Below are 16,870 nucleotides of genomic sequence, written 5' to 3' on the forward strand. Positions count from 1 at the left end.
TAAAAAATATACATTTACAAATACATAAAATATACAAGAAGTACTTGCAAAACAAAGTTAAAATAAAAATATGTTTTTTTCCATGATCTACATTGAGTATGATCTCTTATCCTTAGAAAAGAAACCTTGAAATAAAGCAACAAATAATTCATGAAACCAGCAAAATTTGTATTTCCATACTACATAGGAAATTTAAAGAACACAGTAGTAACCACATGCATATACAGCTGATTCACAAAGTAAGTTATGGGGGAAATATTAATTATTTTAAAAATATATTTTAAAATATTCATTAAAATATTATCTTTAAAATCATAAAAGCTGAAAAATATCTGAGATACTTGATCACAGTTTAAAACAAACTACACTTTGATTCTCATAGCACTTGATAAGCGGAAAGTCACAGGACCTGTGTTACCTGTTGTTGAAACAAACTGCTCGTCAGCAGATGCAGGATTTTAGACTAGCTTTGCAGTGAAGATGGTAAATATATTATGAACAAGCTTTTAAGTCAGCTCTTTTTCAACATAGCTGCTTCACATTTCATAAGAAAGGAGTTTAAATTCTGTTGTAATTGTGATTTTGACTTTGATGTAAAGAGAAGTCATCGGGGTTGTTCAACCCCCTGCAAAAATACAACATTGCATTGCGTACCACAGAGATCAGTACTGAGACTTATCTTTATAATTTAATAGTTTTATTAAGTGCAGTATGGAAGCTACGAGGTCAAAGTACTATTTTTGGGTTTTTTTCACAGCCAGACTTGAACAAAAACAAACAGGAAGATAGCACACCTAACCTATGCACTTATTCTTGTATTTTGGAATAGCAAGAAGCCTGCCTTCAAGGAATTGTTTTAATAATAAAAAAAAGCTGTATACCAGGATACAACTAGTAAACACAGCCCATATAAATATTACTAGACAGAAATGCATGTATACAAGATGAAAAAATGCCTATGGTGTATGAAACTAAGTAAGAATTGCTGTATTATTATGTCTGAATAAACAGTCAGTTAACAAGTAACTGGGAGAAACTAGAGAATAATTATTTTTCTGTATATACAAAATCAGCCATTCCTGCATTAAAAAGAAATTTTAATCACAAATAAATGAGCATTAAAAATAGAGGAGACTGATTTCTCTTTATAATAGAGTATAGACAAATGTAAGATATGGTGATTTTTCATAAATACATTCAGCTATGTACAATTATTTCAAAACAAGAAACCTAATATAAGGATTTCCATGTTTCACCCAAAGATTGCTAGCTAAAATTTAGTCTTAATACCTCTTGTCCTATTTGACTTAGTCACCATAGAAACTTTGCCAATTGTTTGCATCAAAACAGTGCAATATTTGTACTTATTAGAAAAACACTTAGGCGCTGGGAGGAAAGAAGGAAGGGAAATGGACTCTTCCTTAGGATGAATAGTAGCAATTTATTCAAAGCAGCCCACACTTATGTTTACACTAGTAAAATAAATACTTTTAAATTTGACCACTTTTCAAAGTTTCAAGCTTCACTTTCAGGCTGTGAAACTCAGTTTCTTGCACTTCTAAATTGTTAGTATAGCTTTCATAGTTTGGCCAATACAAATTTTGCATTTTTCAAAACAGTTCTGAAAGGAACAAAAGGAACAATGCCCAGCAGGTGTTCTAGATCCAGTCTTTCTTTTCTGAAGGGTAGGAAGTGGTATAATGACATGATATGAGCCATTCTCTGCCAATGGTTTTTCCTGACAGAGACTCTCTCATATTTGGTTTACTAGAACACACTTAGCCTGACCACTGCTGAGTCAAGTGAAGGATTACTGCATTTCCCTCATAGATGGAAGTGCAGCCTTTTGCATATAAAGCAAATATCAGCATGATGTTACTATGTCATATCCAGCTTGTGGTCCTTTGTAGCCCTTCACCCTCTTTCTTAACAGTATTCTTCTTTAATGAACGGACAAATTGAAGAAGACACCTTAAAAAAAAAAACCCAACAACCAACCAAACAAAAAATTCACAAAATAAACAAATAAACAAAAGAAATCCAAACCTCCAAATCAATCAAATGAAGTGCAAGCTTATTTTTTGATTTTAGCCCAGGCTTTAACATACCTGATAGTACCAACCATATTTCTGTTGCCTTGAATTTAATAAACATACCATCTATTCCATCCTTCAGTACCTTAACTAAATTCCTCAATATTATTGGATCTGAACAGAATTCCTGCAGACTTTTACTTGATACAGTCATTGTTTCCATCATTCAAAATAATGTATGTCAAGTAATTTTGAAACTAAAAATTTGTAAAGGTCTACAATAATTTGACTAGTAGTGATCTTGGGGAAGAAAAACCCCACAGAGTGACTTCCTATTGCTTTTGTGAAATCTTAGTGGAATTCAACAAATTAAATTACTTCCTAGAGTACTGTTCATACCTCAATTTTTAAGCCTCAGATAACCTAGAAGTATACAGACAAAACACAATTTCCAGTGCTGTGGTGCTGAACACTACATCCAAGGCTGCTAAAACAAAAATCAGTAATATTTTTATAGATGTATTATGTCCTGTACTCTTTTGGGATCCTGCAATTCAAGAGGTCAGAAAGGATCCACTGTTAGACCTGACTAGACATTGACAAACTGGACACAAAGGCTTTCCCCCAGGAATGGCTGCTGAAGGTAAAACATTACAGACTCTTTGACTTGCCCTCTAAATTTCTGATCTTCTGAAATATATGAGCATCCCTAATGTTTCTTTCTGTGATCCAAAGGCTATACCTTTACGGGGCTTATTTGCAAACAGCTGTTACTAACCTGAAAACTCTTTAAATGAGTCTTTGTTCTAAAAAACCTGGATGAACTGCACTTCCATTAACTACTGCAAATTCGTAGATTATAGAAGACTTTTGTCACTGACTTTTTTCAAGGCCTACTGCTTTGAGCTATGCAATTATCCAGGCTTTCATATTAATAAAAGAAATGATTCACATGAGTGTGATCTTTTGAACTTCAGAATCAGAGCTTTCTTGTGGGTTCAGAAAAAGTAATCTGAAACTCGAAAAAAACCAGCATAATTAAGAAAGGCATTCTCTTAGTACAGATTCTAATGAATAGAGCATAATTCTAGTGAGATGGAACATCATTTACAAAATTGTGGTTTCTATTTTACTTTTAAAATTAAAATTTTCTAGTCAGGAAAGTGAAAAACAGTTGCTTTATATTTTATCATTCAACTTTTCTCTTATATACTGTTTACTCAACTAGGTAATTTCATCCATTTTTTTACAGTAATTCTCCATACAAGTTTATCTTCCCCATCAATTATTATAGCTCTCTTCAGCACATCCTTCTAAACTCTTCCTACACAAATGTCTTAAACTTTAGTCTCCTTGTCAGTTACTGCAGAAAGCAAGAGAACAATAAATGAAGAACATTAGAAGTTGCACTCAGGCGAGAAAATATAACTTAATATATACAATAAAGTCAAATATTTAAAGGAACCAAGAGGTAATTAAAAATATCTAACTAGAAACATTTTCCAATTCAATAAGTAGATTCCTTTATGTTTTTGTAGAGTTTGAAATTTACATTGGAGAGAAGCTTTCAATTTGATATGTAAAATAGACTTCTGAGTATTATGTAAGATTCACTTAAAAAAAAGGAAACGTTTTATAATTAGGATAAATACGTAAGCAAAGTGATCATTGACATTAAGATTTCTCCATAAGTTGTGAGTGTTTCCTTTTGCAGGAGCACAACATATTTCTTGATGCCAACTTAATTTAATTGGGTGCTCTTTGATACTGCAGAGCAACTGAAGTGTTCTTAAAGTGGAAAGATATATCATAAAAGTACAACTAATATCTTTGGGAAGTTGATTCTAGAAAATATACTTTTATTAAGGGGAGAGAAAAGAAAAGAAAAAAAAAATCTTTCAGTGTCACTGTACCAGGTTAACAAAATAATAGGAAATGCAGGTAGGCAGAGGTAATTCATAATACAAGTAAGCGACCCACAATAAAACAGTCACATCTTTCCAAGTTTTCAGAGGTATTTCTAATGAAAAACAATACCATTTGGAAGAGAAAAACCCCAATATCTATAAAATATTTTAAAAACTTTATTCTTTATTAATATTCTAAGATATTCACTATATATGGAATTGTGGATACAACTATAATTCAATTCACAATGAAATGGAAATGATGGTAACCTTTACTGAAAGAAAAAGTAATAAGCATTAGGAAAACAGCTTTGGGACAGAGTGGTTCTGTCACTCACAAAGGAAAATGTTCAGGTGTGGTTTTGCCTCATTTATTCAAGACAGTTAAATTTCATATAATATAGAGGTGTAGTAGACAAAATACAAACCCTGCAGACTTTTAATTGAAGCTATCACTCAGAATCCCCCAATTCTGGATATCCATATTGCATAAATGCATAATCAAATATTCAGATTTGCCAGCATTTGAAAAGAGCTCCAGGGAGTTCATTTCATGATCTGGTGGTGTTGCTGCTGCAGAAGGAAGGAAGTGCAGAGTCATTTAGTCTCCGCACAGACTGAAGGTCTCCAGTGCAAGCAGAAGTCCAATTCTGGAAGTTTTTTCATCTGCCAGATAAATGCAGGTGGAATGGATGGAATGAGGATGAGGACAAAACCGCTTCCTCCAGTCCAAACAGGTTCAATAACAAGCATTCATCTCCTCCCATTATCTTCTCAAAATCTGAACTGAAATCTTTGAAGTTCCTTCTCAGTTTTGTATTCCTGGATTCTGCTCCACTAGAATCAAAAACCATCATAGACCTCTGAGTGTATTTTTCACTCTAGTTTGATAAAATGTATGTAAAATACTAATCAGACACAAAGGGAAAATGTATATCTGGGGGGGCAGGGGGTGGGGTGGGGATACACTCTTTATATTTTTGTTCAAAGAAGCATTATTATCATATTGAAAGCTTACATCCCCTTAAGTGACCAGGGTGTTCAGCTTTACAAAGTATTCTCAAAACGAACAGGACAGTGAGGGATCCTGTCTGCTTTTAAGCTCCAACAGTCAAAGCTCATTATAACAAATGTTGTCAAGAAAGCACCCTTATTCTTGAAGGCATAACCCATGGCAGAATTGGATAAATGAACAAATTTCAGAGTTAAGGAGAAGTTTTCTGAAAATAATGTGTATGAAACAATTGACAGCCTTATCGGGGAAGAGGCTTGACTTTAAGTAGAAAGCAGTTCTTACTTAGAAATGAAACTGTCCCCTTGACTGTGAATAAAATCACACACAAAAAAAGCACCTAATAAGCAAAACTTAGATTTCTTATCCTTTATGTAAAGGAGAATGCAAAGGCAGGATGTAAGAAGGGATATTGCACAATACAAGAACAGTCTTACATTTAACCATGGCCAGGAGACCTATGAACAAGAAGTTTCTTTCTGTTTGAAAGCCTGTAAGTCTCAACACTAGAAAAGCAGTGAAAGTTGTGGAACTAACCCAGTACTCAACAAATTTAATCAAATTTAAGTCTTCCAACAGAACTGCCTCAGCTGGACTATAAAATGAATTAAGTTCATATTCCTCAATTAAACAAATGAATTTGTCATATCCCCCCAGTGCAAGCCTATCTATATAGCAAATGCTTGGAATTTTAAGTGAAAGAGGGGACTGTTGCAATAAAGGTACTTAAGTAATTTGTTAGGAGTTGTGTAAATTACAGGCTTTAGGATACCAGTATTTTATATTCTGTCGGTAGGCTGTGTCAAGCACATTATCAGAGAACTTCTTCCTTCTCCTTATATAGCCTTCTCTTGGGTGTATAGTGTAATGCTCAAGTGCCTCACTACAGCTATTCACTGAAGCAAATAATATATTTATATTTTCATTCCCATCAAAAAATGTTGTGGATTTGTGGGAGCAAACTTGCTTCTATCTGCTCTTCTGTCTAAGAAAGATATAAAAAAAAAAAAAAAAAAATTCGGATTTTCTCAATTTTCATTTAATTTTTTAACAATTTCACTCTTTCAGGTATATCAAGAAACCTCCTTCAACTCAGTGAAATTAAGGAAGGAACATTGGAGAGAGAGTTAATATCCTTATGTCATATATTTCACCAATTTAAAAGCTTAAGCATAGGCATATCATTTATATCTTTATATCAGTCTGTATTATATGAAAGTACAGAGATACAGTTTGTGTTAAGAAGACTCAATTACTTTCAGAATCCTGAATTATGTGATTCATTATCATTTCCACAGCTCTAAGCATTATTTTAGGCTTTATCCAAAGTCCTGCTCAAAAAACTCCAAACAATTCAAAAAGCAAACAAACAAAAAACGAGCAAAACACATAGACAAAAAATCACAACCAAACTAACAAAAACCTCCAAAACAACAAAGTATCCATGATTTGTGAAAACATATAATGTATGAAGAAGCTGCTCATGTCGATTCTTTACAGATATACTAGTATTTGCTACATTTCTTGTTTTCATATATATACATTCTTCCTTCTATATATATAGAAGAAGGAGTTTCTTTTAAAACCATCCTAAATGGAAGGACTGAGTTCAGTAAGTCTAGTTGGAACATGCAATAGTTGTGTATACTGTATTTTTTTTCAAGGAAACTTGTATATAAAACTAGTTGCATTCTAGTTTGTGAAAACAGTATTTCTGAGAACTGAAGAATGAATATTGACTAGAAAATAATTTCTCCATGATAGCCTACAAAGAAAGACTTTGTAATATATTTCTCTTTCAATTGAACAACTAGTAACAGCCTGTCAAAGGAGGACAGACCAAAAAAAAAAGATTTCAAAGAGGTGTGAAACTTTTATCAAACTTCAAGCACTGTTTTGGCTAATTTTAGTATGTATGAATAAATATTTTTCAAGCAAAATATTAAAAATAACAACTCTCCAGAACACTCAAATCTAATTCCTCCTCACACCAATCCACTTTTTCTAGGCCTTTCAAATAAATATCCTCTGTTTTTTATACAACACCCTTAACCACTTTACAACAGGATTTTGTGAGCAGTGAGGACTGGCTACTGTTTCTATTTTGACAAGTGGAATATCTGTGTGCTAGATGAAATAAAGGGAACAAATGTGTCTTAGGACTACTTTTGCATTTCCTGGTAGCCCAGCCATCATGTGAGTGGAAAAATATAGAAGTCATTATGAAAAATAAGTACCACACTTTCCAAAGATGACTTAATCTTCCCTTTTCTGCTACTCCATGTATTACCATTCTGCTAACAAATATTCCCATGATACTGGGATCTGATATGACCTATGTGTTATATGGTAGGACCTATATCTTTATATGATACGACCTTGGCCTGGCAAGATCCTTCTGGAGACTACTGGAGAATAAGGAGGTGATTTGTGACAGCCAACATGTCTTCACTAAAGGCAAATCATGCCTGACAAATCTGGGGGGCTTCTACAACAGGCTTACAGCATTGGTGAATATGAGAAGAGCAAGTGGTGTCATCTACCTTGACTTGTACAAACTATTTGACACCATCCCAAATAATATCCTCGTATCTAAACTGAAGAGAGATGGATTTAATGGGTGGACTACTTAGCAGATAAGAAATTGTCTGTATGCTTGCACTGGAGAATTATGGTCAACAGTTCTTGTCAAGTGGAGCCCACTGACAAGCGGCATTCTTTGGGGGTCAGCTGTGCAGACCTGTGCTGTTCAACATCTTGTTGGTGACATGGACAGTGGGATTGGGGGACCCTCAGCAAGTTCACTGATGACACTGAGCTCTATGGGACCTGGACAGGTTGGAAAGGTGGACCCATGCAAAACTCATGAGGTTCAACAAGGCCAAGCACAAAGTCCTGCACTTCTTTTGGGGCAACACAGAGCATAAATACAGGCTAGGGGATGAAAGGAACAGCCTTGAGGACAAGGTCTTGGGAATACTGGTGGATGATAAACTTGACATGACCCAGCAATGTGCATTTGCAGCCCAGAAAGCCAACTGTATTCTGGGCTGCATCCAAAGTAGAGTGGCCAGCAGGGCAAAGGAAGGGATTCCGCACCCCTGCTCTGGTGAGACCCCACCTGCACTACTTCATCCAGCTCTGGGACCTCCAATATAAGAAGTACATGGACCTGTTGGAGCAAGTTCAGAGGAGGGCCACAAAGATGATCATCAGGCTGAAGCACCTATTCTACAGAGACAGGCTGAGAGAGTTGGCATTGTTCAACCTGGAGAAGGGAAGTCTTTGGGGAGGCCTTACACCTTCCTTCCAATACCTGAAGGGGACTTTCAGGAAGGCAGGAGAGGACCTTTTTCCAAGGGCATGCATTGAGAGGACAAGAGGAATGGCTTTAAACTGAAAGGGGATAAGTCTAGAAAAGATATTAGAAGATGTTCTTTACTGGGAGGGTCCTGGGTGGTTGCCCAGGGAAGCTGTGGATGCCCTATTCATGGAAGTGTTCAAGGACAGGTTGGAAGGGGCTTTGAGAAATCTGGCAGGAATTGGAACTTTATGGTCTTCAAAGAACCCTTCTAAATCCCAAACCATTCTATGATTCTGGAGTAAAATAGTAAGTAGCAGCATTAGACACTATTAATACCTGAATAAACCCACAATCATCTACGCATGCTAATTCTCCACTCTTTCTTGAAATTAAAACTACTAATTTTCCTTTTGAATTGTTTCGCTTGGAAATTCTCTTTGAAGTGCCACTCTTTTTTAATGGCAACAAATTATTTGTTTTTAAAAGGAATGCATATTTAACTGTTAAAGCTGGTTTGCCAAAGTAAAACAATACAGCTTCAATATATTTGGTCTCACAATTAATAAATAATCCATCTAAACTCAGAATTCTTGAATATTAAAACAAACCCTCATTTGGTGCATTTAATTGTAAAATTTTCTCACACACAAAAACTCCAACCTTACGTGCAACTTATGGAAAATTTTGTTGGGCAAAACATACCAAGAACAAGGCAGAGGGGGAGGAAGTAGAATAATGGTCCCACAGAAAAATTTACTTTGTAATAATTTAAAAAGGATTTTGAGAGGAAGTGCCAAAAAATTTCAAAGAAAATAAAATTTTTTACTATTGCTGACAAAATAGTATTTGTTTTCTTCTGATTTCCTCACAATACTGACGACTATGCAAGTTTTTTTTTGTGATATATTGTTTATATCTTGTAATTTCATGTTTCAGAATTACAGCTCTTTTTAATTTAGGTGCGATTTTTTGACTCAACTACCTACTTGGATGCTCCCAACTGTAAGCAGCCCAATTTAGTAATTCAGATGCAAGAAGAAACTAAACAGACTATGCTTCAAGATGCTTCTGCCACATTTTAGCATTGTGTCACACACCTACTACAGAAATGGTGTCAAGAACATGTGGGGATATTGAAAAAATAACTATCTCATTTCAAATGTCTCTGGGAACTAAATTGGACTCCATAACCAACCTGGTTAGGACACTGCCCTGAGTCTTAATAGAGTAATTTGCCTAAAAGATTTCCAAACAAACTATTATATTGGGTACTCTCAACTTATTCTATGCAAAACACATAATTTCTCCAGGTTTGACTTTTTTTTCTAGCCCTACCTTCAAAGGCAGTTTTGAAGGTTTTTGAGAAAAGGCAATAGAAACAGATATTTCTAGATTAAATATATATATTGCGACATTGCCCAAAACTGGAGCATAATTGCACTATTTCAGATCACAGGCTGATTTCAGTTTCAGATAAGTGCTATCTAGAAAGCTGTCCAGCTGTGACCTCAGGGCATCTATGCTGGCTGTTGACAGGAGCCAAACCTTCATTAAAAGCAAAGTGATTGCAGCAACAGAAGAGTTGTTGCTCTGGTGAAATGGACAATTCCTGAGTTGTAGAGCTGAAATCTTGTGCCCACCTCCTGTGAGGCCACCTGGCAGTTTTGCCAGAAGCTTAGGTATCCTTTCACTCTGTAAGTCAATTTACCCAATACTGAAGCTTCTCAAATATGGGGCTACTACATCAGCTCCAGAGCTGGCAGCTGGAAGCACTGGATCCAGGCAATGCAGAAAGCATGTGGGAGCACTTCCCCAGAAAGCTTCCAGCAGGCTGGAAAACTGTCTGGGATTTGGGAGGAGAAAAAAGTCTTGAACTGGTATTTCCTGAGCCAGTACTGATCCCAACATGGTACAGGAACCATAAACTGTTTTTACCTGTGATTTCTGTACTAAGATGAGAAATGTATTTCAGAGTATTCTGAGAGAGATGCTGACAATGGAACTAACGCTTCCAAATTACAGAAATCTCTCTATACGTTTGCTTGAATTTCCACAGCAGTACCATGCCTCCTGACAAATTGCTACATATCCATCAGTTTTTTTAAAAAAATCACATTATGCCTCTTTTAAAAGCAACAATAATACTGCTTTTTGCCCACTGCCTTTTCAAGTATTGAGTCAACACTGTGTTTGGAGCAAGGCTTTACCTAAAGAACACTAAAAGACATCTGTAGTCCCAAATGTTAACCTAGGCAAGAGGCAGTATCACTCTAAGTCAATAAAAAAGCTGAATGTGTATTTCCACATATAGTATAGGCTTTCTGCTACCACGCTGACCTGCTTAATTGAAGGTGTATGTTATACCACGATCATAATCAACATTTTTGAGGAACAAAGTTACCAATATGCATTGGGTGAAGAGTTCTTCAATAACTGGCTGGTTTCTGATACCAACTTCCTGATGATACCAGCTTCCTGACTTTCAGAACGAGTTTTTTTTTCGTAAAACCTGAGAGAAATAGGAAAAATTGGCTATAAATATGAGGCAGAAAGAGGCTTGTATCCGATTGTTCCATATGCTTTTCTAATCTCTAGGTGAGCAACAACACCATGAGATTGGAACTCAAACTTTTTAATATCTGGCCATAGATTTTTAATAGGAGGACAACTGAAAAAAAGGAAAAAAAAAAATCATAGGGAGGAGGTTTCTCAAGAGAAGAGGTATCAGTCTAACGTGTATGGAAAGAAATGTATCTGAAATAAAGGTATGTAGCTTAATAAAACACTTCTAACATACTGTGTTTCTGGTTAAAAAGCTGGTTAAAATAACAGAACTGTAAAACCAAACATGACCATTTTAAAATACCAAAACAATTGAAAATTACATATAGAACAAGCATTAAAACTTTCATTTAGTAAAACTTTATTACTAATAAAGAATAATATTGCAACCTACTAAATTCATCAGGTGGGAATACCACTGTGGCCAGTCCTGAATTTTTTAGAACTGAGCATGTAACAAGCTGGTATGACTGTATGTGCTATTGATTGCTAATTGCAATCAAAGCCTCTCTGATTCAGCGCCAGTAGATTAAGGAACAGCCACTATTTCTTAAAGCTATTTCTCCACAAGGTCACAATAACATCCTGCTAAGGCACATTGTCACCAAACACCTTTCTCACAGCTGTTCTTTAGACTTGACTAACTTAGCCTGAATGACAGCACTTGCCTTGGAGAGCTTGCCATATGAGTAAGCAAAATTGTACATGTTTTACATTTTGCCTGCAATACATAAATTCATGCAGTAGGTCAGCCCTAGGACTATGATAAGAATCACAGCATCCTAGCTCCAACTGTGGAGCTTTATCATGCTGTATGTGAGGGATACCTTTCAGCTCTGGCAGGTTTTACATCAAGCCCTAAGGATTATAGAATGTGGCTGATGACTGTAATTAGTGTTTATTGTTTGTTGTGTTCCAACGGCATGCTTGGAGCAAAAAACAAAATTAAGACAATGACTGCTGTAGAGAGAGGAGAGGCAAAAAACTAAACATGGCAGATAAAGAAATGAAAACAATTACAGATCTATCACGCTGACTTAGAATCCATACAGTCACAAAAATAATAAATTTAAATAATAAAATTACCTGCAGGCAATCCAAAGGGGATTTAATTATTTTTGAATTACCCATCTTGGATGAAAAATCATTTCCGGAACGAGGAGAATTAAACATTCTTTTGACCCTGACATGAACTACATTTTAAAGATTTCTTTTTCTTTATATGTAGCTTTTATGTAGCACAGTAGTGTATCCCTGCTTTGTTTATTAAATGTATAACATTGCATCAGTCACTAATTACATCACATGAAACAGATTTGTAAATAAAATATGAAGTTGTGATGTATTTAATAATAAATACGATAAACTGTAAACAATCATTAATTGTGAGCTGTGGTACATGGTGTTTATATATATGAACGAGTGTGGGAAGCCACTGTAAGACTGGCTAAAACTTGGACTAATTCATTCAATTCAGCACCGTACAACAGCTGTGTCCTAGGTCTGTCTGTTTTTAAAGGTAGCCTCAGACTGACCTCTATAAATGCACACTGTAGTAAATATACACATTGCTTTCTGTAGGGTCCTGAGGGCAGCTCTCACTTGCTTCATAGCTTCCATATTCAGGCTGCATTTTCCCTTCCTGTAGCTACAACATTGTAGCTAGAATCCTAATTCCTCGTCCAACAGTAGAAGAGTTTCCACATCTCTACTTTCATTTGCAGCAAAGACATACTCAGCCTCTTATCACTGCTCACCTCTGTGCTGATTTCACCCACAATTCCGGATTCATCGACCGATCCAGAATTGAGGAGATTCATCAGGCAGGCAAGGAGGAATTTCAGGGATGTTCTCAAGAACATTTGAAGGAATTTAGTTTATTTCCTAATGAACAGGAATGCTGTTTGAGCAAGTCATCACAGCCGGCCTTAGCCCCCTAGAATGATGCAGATCTTTAAAAGTTTTATATTACAGGAAAAAAAAATCTATAAAAAAGATATTCTGTAGCAATAACATGTTAATCCATAAACCCAGTCATTCTTCTGTAATGATACAGAAATGCAATTTTAAGATGTGTATAAAACATTTTGAGCATATGCAGGTATTCTTAGGTTAAATTACCTAAACATCTGCTTAGTTAACTTCTAATAAATGAACAGCTTAATTGCTTACTTTAAAAATCAATGTTTTAAGATAGGACACATCAAGAAAATACTAGCAGAGTCATTTCTTCTGATAGTTCTGATATTTTAGTAATAAAATTTTCTCTGTGAAACATGTATATGTAACAGTCAAGAATTACAAATTGGCAGGAATATTTATCTTCACAGAAACTTAGTTCTTTCAGAGTGGGGCCAAGAGTACAGTCACAGCAGCCTTTCATGATGGCTTCTTGCGGCGCTGTATTTACCCTGCCCCCAGCCCTGGCCACTCCCTCAGGCTCTCCCTATTGGTTCCTGTACCCCAACTCCACCCATGTACCGCCCCTGAGCCCCTGACAAAACCTCCCTGCACCCGGATCAGGAGGTCTCTGCCTCTGGGAACTACCCGGAGAAAACGTAATATTAAAAGTCCTCAGAGACCGCCATGAGGGTCCCTTCTCACCTCCTTTACTGTTACCATGTTGCAGAGCCCAGCTAGCCGGAGAAAGAGTGCAGGGTAGTCTGGAAAGGGCTACGGGAGGGCGGAATGGCCACACTGCCCTAGGCAGCCCCGCTGTGCTCTCCGGGAAGGTTAAACCAAGCCAAGCACTGCAACAGCTTCTGGTTGAAACATGGAAGATGCAGAGATATAAAACTGAAAGATTATGACACATATTTTTCCAGCTTTTTAAAAACTTAATTAAAAAAAAAAAAGCAATCCTTTGTTATTAAAGGTGTAAAGTAAGTTCAGTTCTGATGCTATTAAATACGACTAATATACCTATGTTAACAGTACTGATTCAAGCTAATTTTATTTCAGGAACACTGAAATATTTTTAAATACTATATAGAGTAAGTTTTTAGGTTACCTCTATATCTCATTCACTACAATTATATTACAATATGATAACACAGTTACATTTAATTATAGTGTATAGCTTCACACAAGAGGAATCCAAAAACTTTAAAGACACATGTCCTCTCTTCCTGCAGTAAATACTCTACTGCTAGACAGCTAAATTGCCTGTCAAATATTCTCATGAAGCTTTGATAGGCATTTCTATTTTATGACAGTTTTTTTTTTTTTTCATTTTACTTGCATTAGAAATACAGAACATGAAACTACTTTAATGGTCCCTGTCTTTTGCCTCAGAAAAGAGTCTGACATAAAATTAAGAGCTTGTACTTCCTGCAAGAATTCTGAAAAAAGTTCTGTTTGCTCTGTTATTTGGATGAAAGACCTAAACATATATATTTAAAATTATCTTTAAAAATACATGGAAGGCAGCCTTAGAAATATCTAAAAGCCGTTAAGGCTAAAATTTCCTTTCTGCATTCTTTAACTGAAAAGTTATTATCAACAACATAGAAAATTATAGCTTGTTCATAAATTCCAAATCTGCTAAGTCTAGAAATAAGATTTACAACTTTTTTCCCAGTGACCAGCAGCATCTTCCATGGGCCTAATTCAGACAAACAGGAAAAAGCAGCATTTTGTGAATGGCCAAGAGCAGAAAGCGTAGGGGTCTGTGCCTTTTGGCTCTCTCTCCTCTAGCCAGATGACAACTCCACCTGGGAAACCAGGAAACTGAGAAAGGGAACCATCAATGTTAACCAGAAGTCTTTTCTAGAACTTGTGGTATTTTCAAACATTCTACACAAACATCTTACCCTTACCTACCTGAAATGTTTAAAGTGTTACATTTGAAAGAGTATTACCATCGAGGGGAGATGGGTGAAATTAATATATCCTTCAAAGCATTAAGGTATTATTTTTCTATATTGTAGTTGATTCAAGATTAGTTATTGTCAAAAAGAAAATCAATGTAACTAATGAGGTATTCTTTAAAAAATTATTATAATTTCCTAAGAAAGGAACGTACTGTTCATATGTAAATGTGTTTTCCAGTTAGTGAGTAAAGCCAGTCAATCAAACAGATCTGCAAAGGGAAAAATTATGAATAAAATATTTTTACATTGTCCTTTGTTTCTTAATTGCAGGAAAAAAGCATGGTTATTAATGTGTTATTGCCAAAAAGTTTCTATTTTATGAACAGTTATTATAAAATAATTAAAATCTTAATAAATGTATCCAGAAGAACACAAATGAAAAATGTTTTAAATACTGCTTGAAATTAATAATCTGTAAGATTTTGTGTGGAATGACTTACCATCATTGTACATTAAAATACTTAAACAGCACAGAATGATATTTACACTGAAAAATACACTAATGTTTCCTCAATCATCTCAATGACAAGTAGATAAGGAAAAGATTGCTTGAAAAATGTGTTGGGGGGTGGTGATCTTTCTACTAAATTTGTAATTGAGCAATAATATAAAAGTGTTACAATGTAGCCCAATTCTCACTTGATGTGTGATTATAATGCCCCTGATAATAAGGGTTAATAGCATTTTGCTAAAGCATTTCAAGTAGATTTGCAGCCATTTGCATACCAGAACAATTTGTTCAGAGTTTTAGCAAGCGAATACATTCTTTAGGAAATGCAGTGGCTGCTTTGCATTTTTGTCCATCTCTCTGCAGAATGGCTTTTACTTTGTTTCTGGAATCAGAGGTACAAAGGGAGGCTACTCCTTGGGCTGCAGCCAAACACAACCCATCATCCTTTACAAATCATGCTGAAGTATTGCCTGATTTTAGAAGTCTTAGATTACTTCTTACCAACAGAAAGCTGAGTGGAAATCTCATGTTCAACAAAGCACGCAAACCTATCTTTCTTTTTAAACATGCAAACAATGTTATTAAGAACCAGAAGTTTATTGTGTACTGTACTCAGATTCAAAGAGATGCTAGAGGCCCTTGGGGAACAGAAACCAGAATATTTCGTACTTTACTAGACTGAAAAGCATAGTTTTCAAATTGCAGTGTGGTTAAGCTCAATCTCTTCCTTTTGTGCCTATGTTACTGTGGTGATAGGAATTCAGGAAATAGAGAAAGAAAATGAGATCAGAATAGTTCTGATGCCTTATCTAGCATAATATTTCAACATGTCAAAGGACACCTGAACTTCTTGTTCATGATCAAATTCTTAACTGCTGATTTAATAAAAAAAATCACTTTCTGGCCTCAGAATGAACACTATGTTGTTCATTCAAAGATTTTCAATTAATATTCAGATTATTATCACTGTGTATGATCACTACATATAAATTAAAAAATTATTAAACTTTTTTCAGATATGAACAAAGTAGACATATTTCTACCTAAGATTTGCTTAACAGAAATAGCAAGCCTGACACTCTGAATAAATAATGCATCCTCTGTGCATGCTGACTCAATTAAGGATGTCTGGGAAACACCTTATTTTCTGTGATAACCTGTGAGTCTTAGCAATTTATTACACCTTCCATAGGAACAAGCTTTGCAGAACTTCACACTGAGAAAATAATATCCTCAATGTATCCTACATCCAGTTTCCATGTACTGTACAGTGATAGAGTTGATGCAGAAATCTCGTTATTTTATTGACTGCTTCTGAGCAAGAAAGACCTTTTGGGGAACGTCTAAATGCAGATAACTCCAGATGTGGTGCAATCTATCAAAAGCCAACATGGATTCACCAAGGGTGAATCATGCCTGACTAATCTAGCGGCCATCTACAGTGGGACACACCTACAAGAACATTTTTCTTTAGACCTCACAGCAAACACGGTAATCTCACCTAAGTGAAATCAACGAACATGTGCACTCAATGTGAACTCTGATGTTAGAAATCATTAATTCTAGTAGAAATTATTCATGGGAATTGATTCTTCTTTCATACAGCACTGGATATGCCTGCAATCTGAGTTATAAATATTACAACACGTATTTTGGAAATTGTAATGGCATGCTGCTAATTAGCAGTACCAGCTACAGTCACACTTCCCTGCAGGCACTTCTACAGAGG

Source organism: Corvus brachyrhynchos, unplaced genomic scaffold (assembly GCF_000691975.1).
Source record: "Corvus brachyrhynchos isolate BGI_N302 unplaced genomic scaffold, ASM69197v1 scaffold23, whole genome shotgun sequence".
Lineage (NCBI taxonomy): Eukaryota > Metazoa > Chordata > Aves > Passeriformes > Corvidae > Corvus > Corvus brachyrhynchos.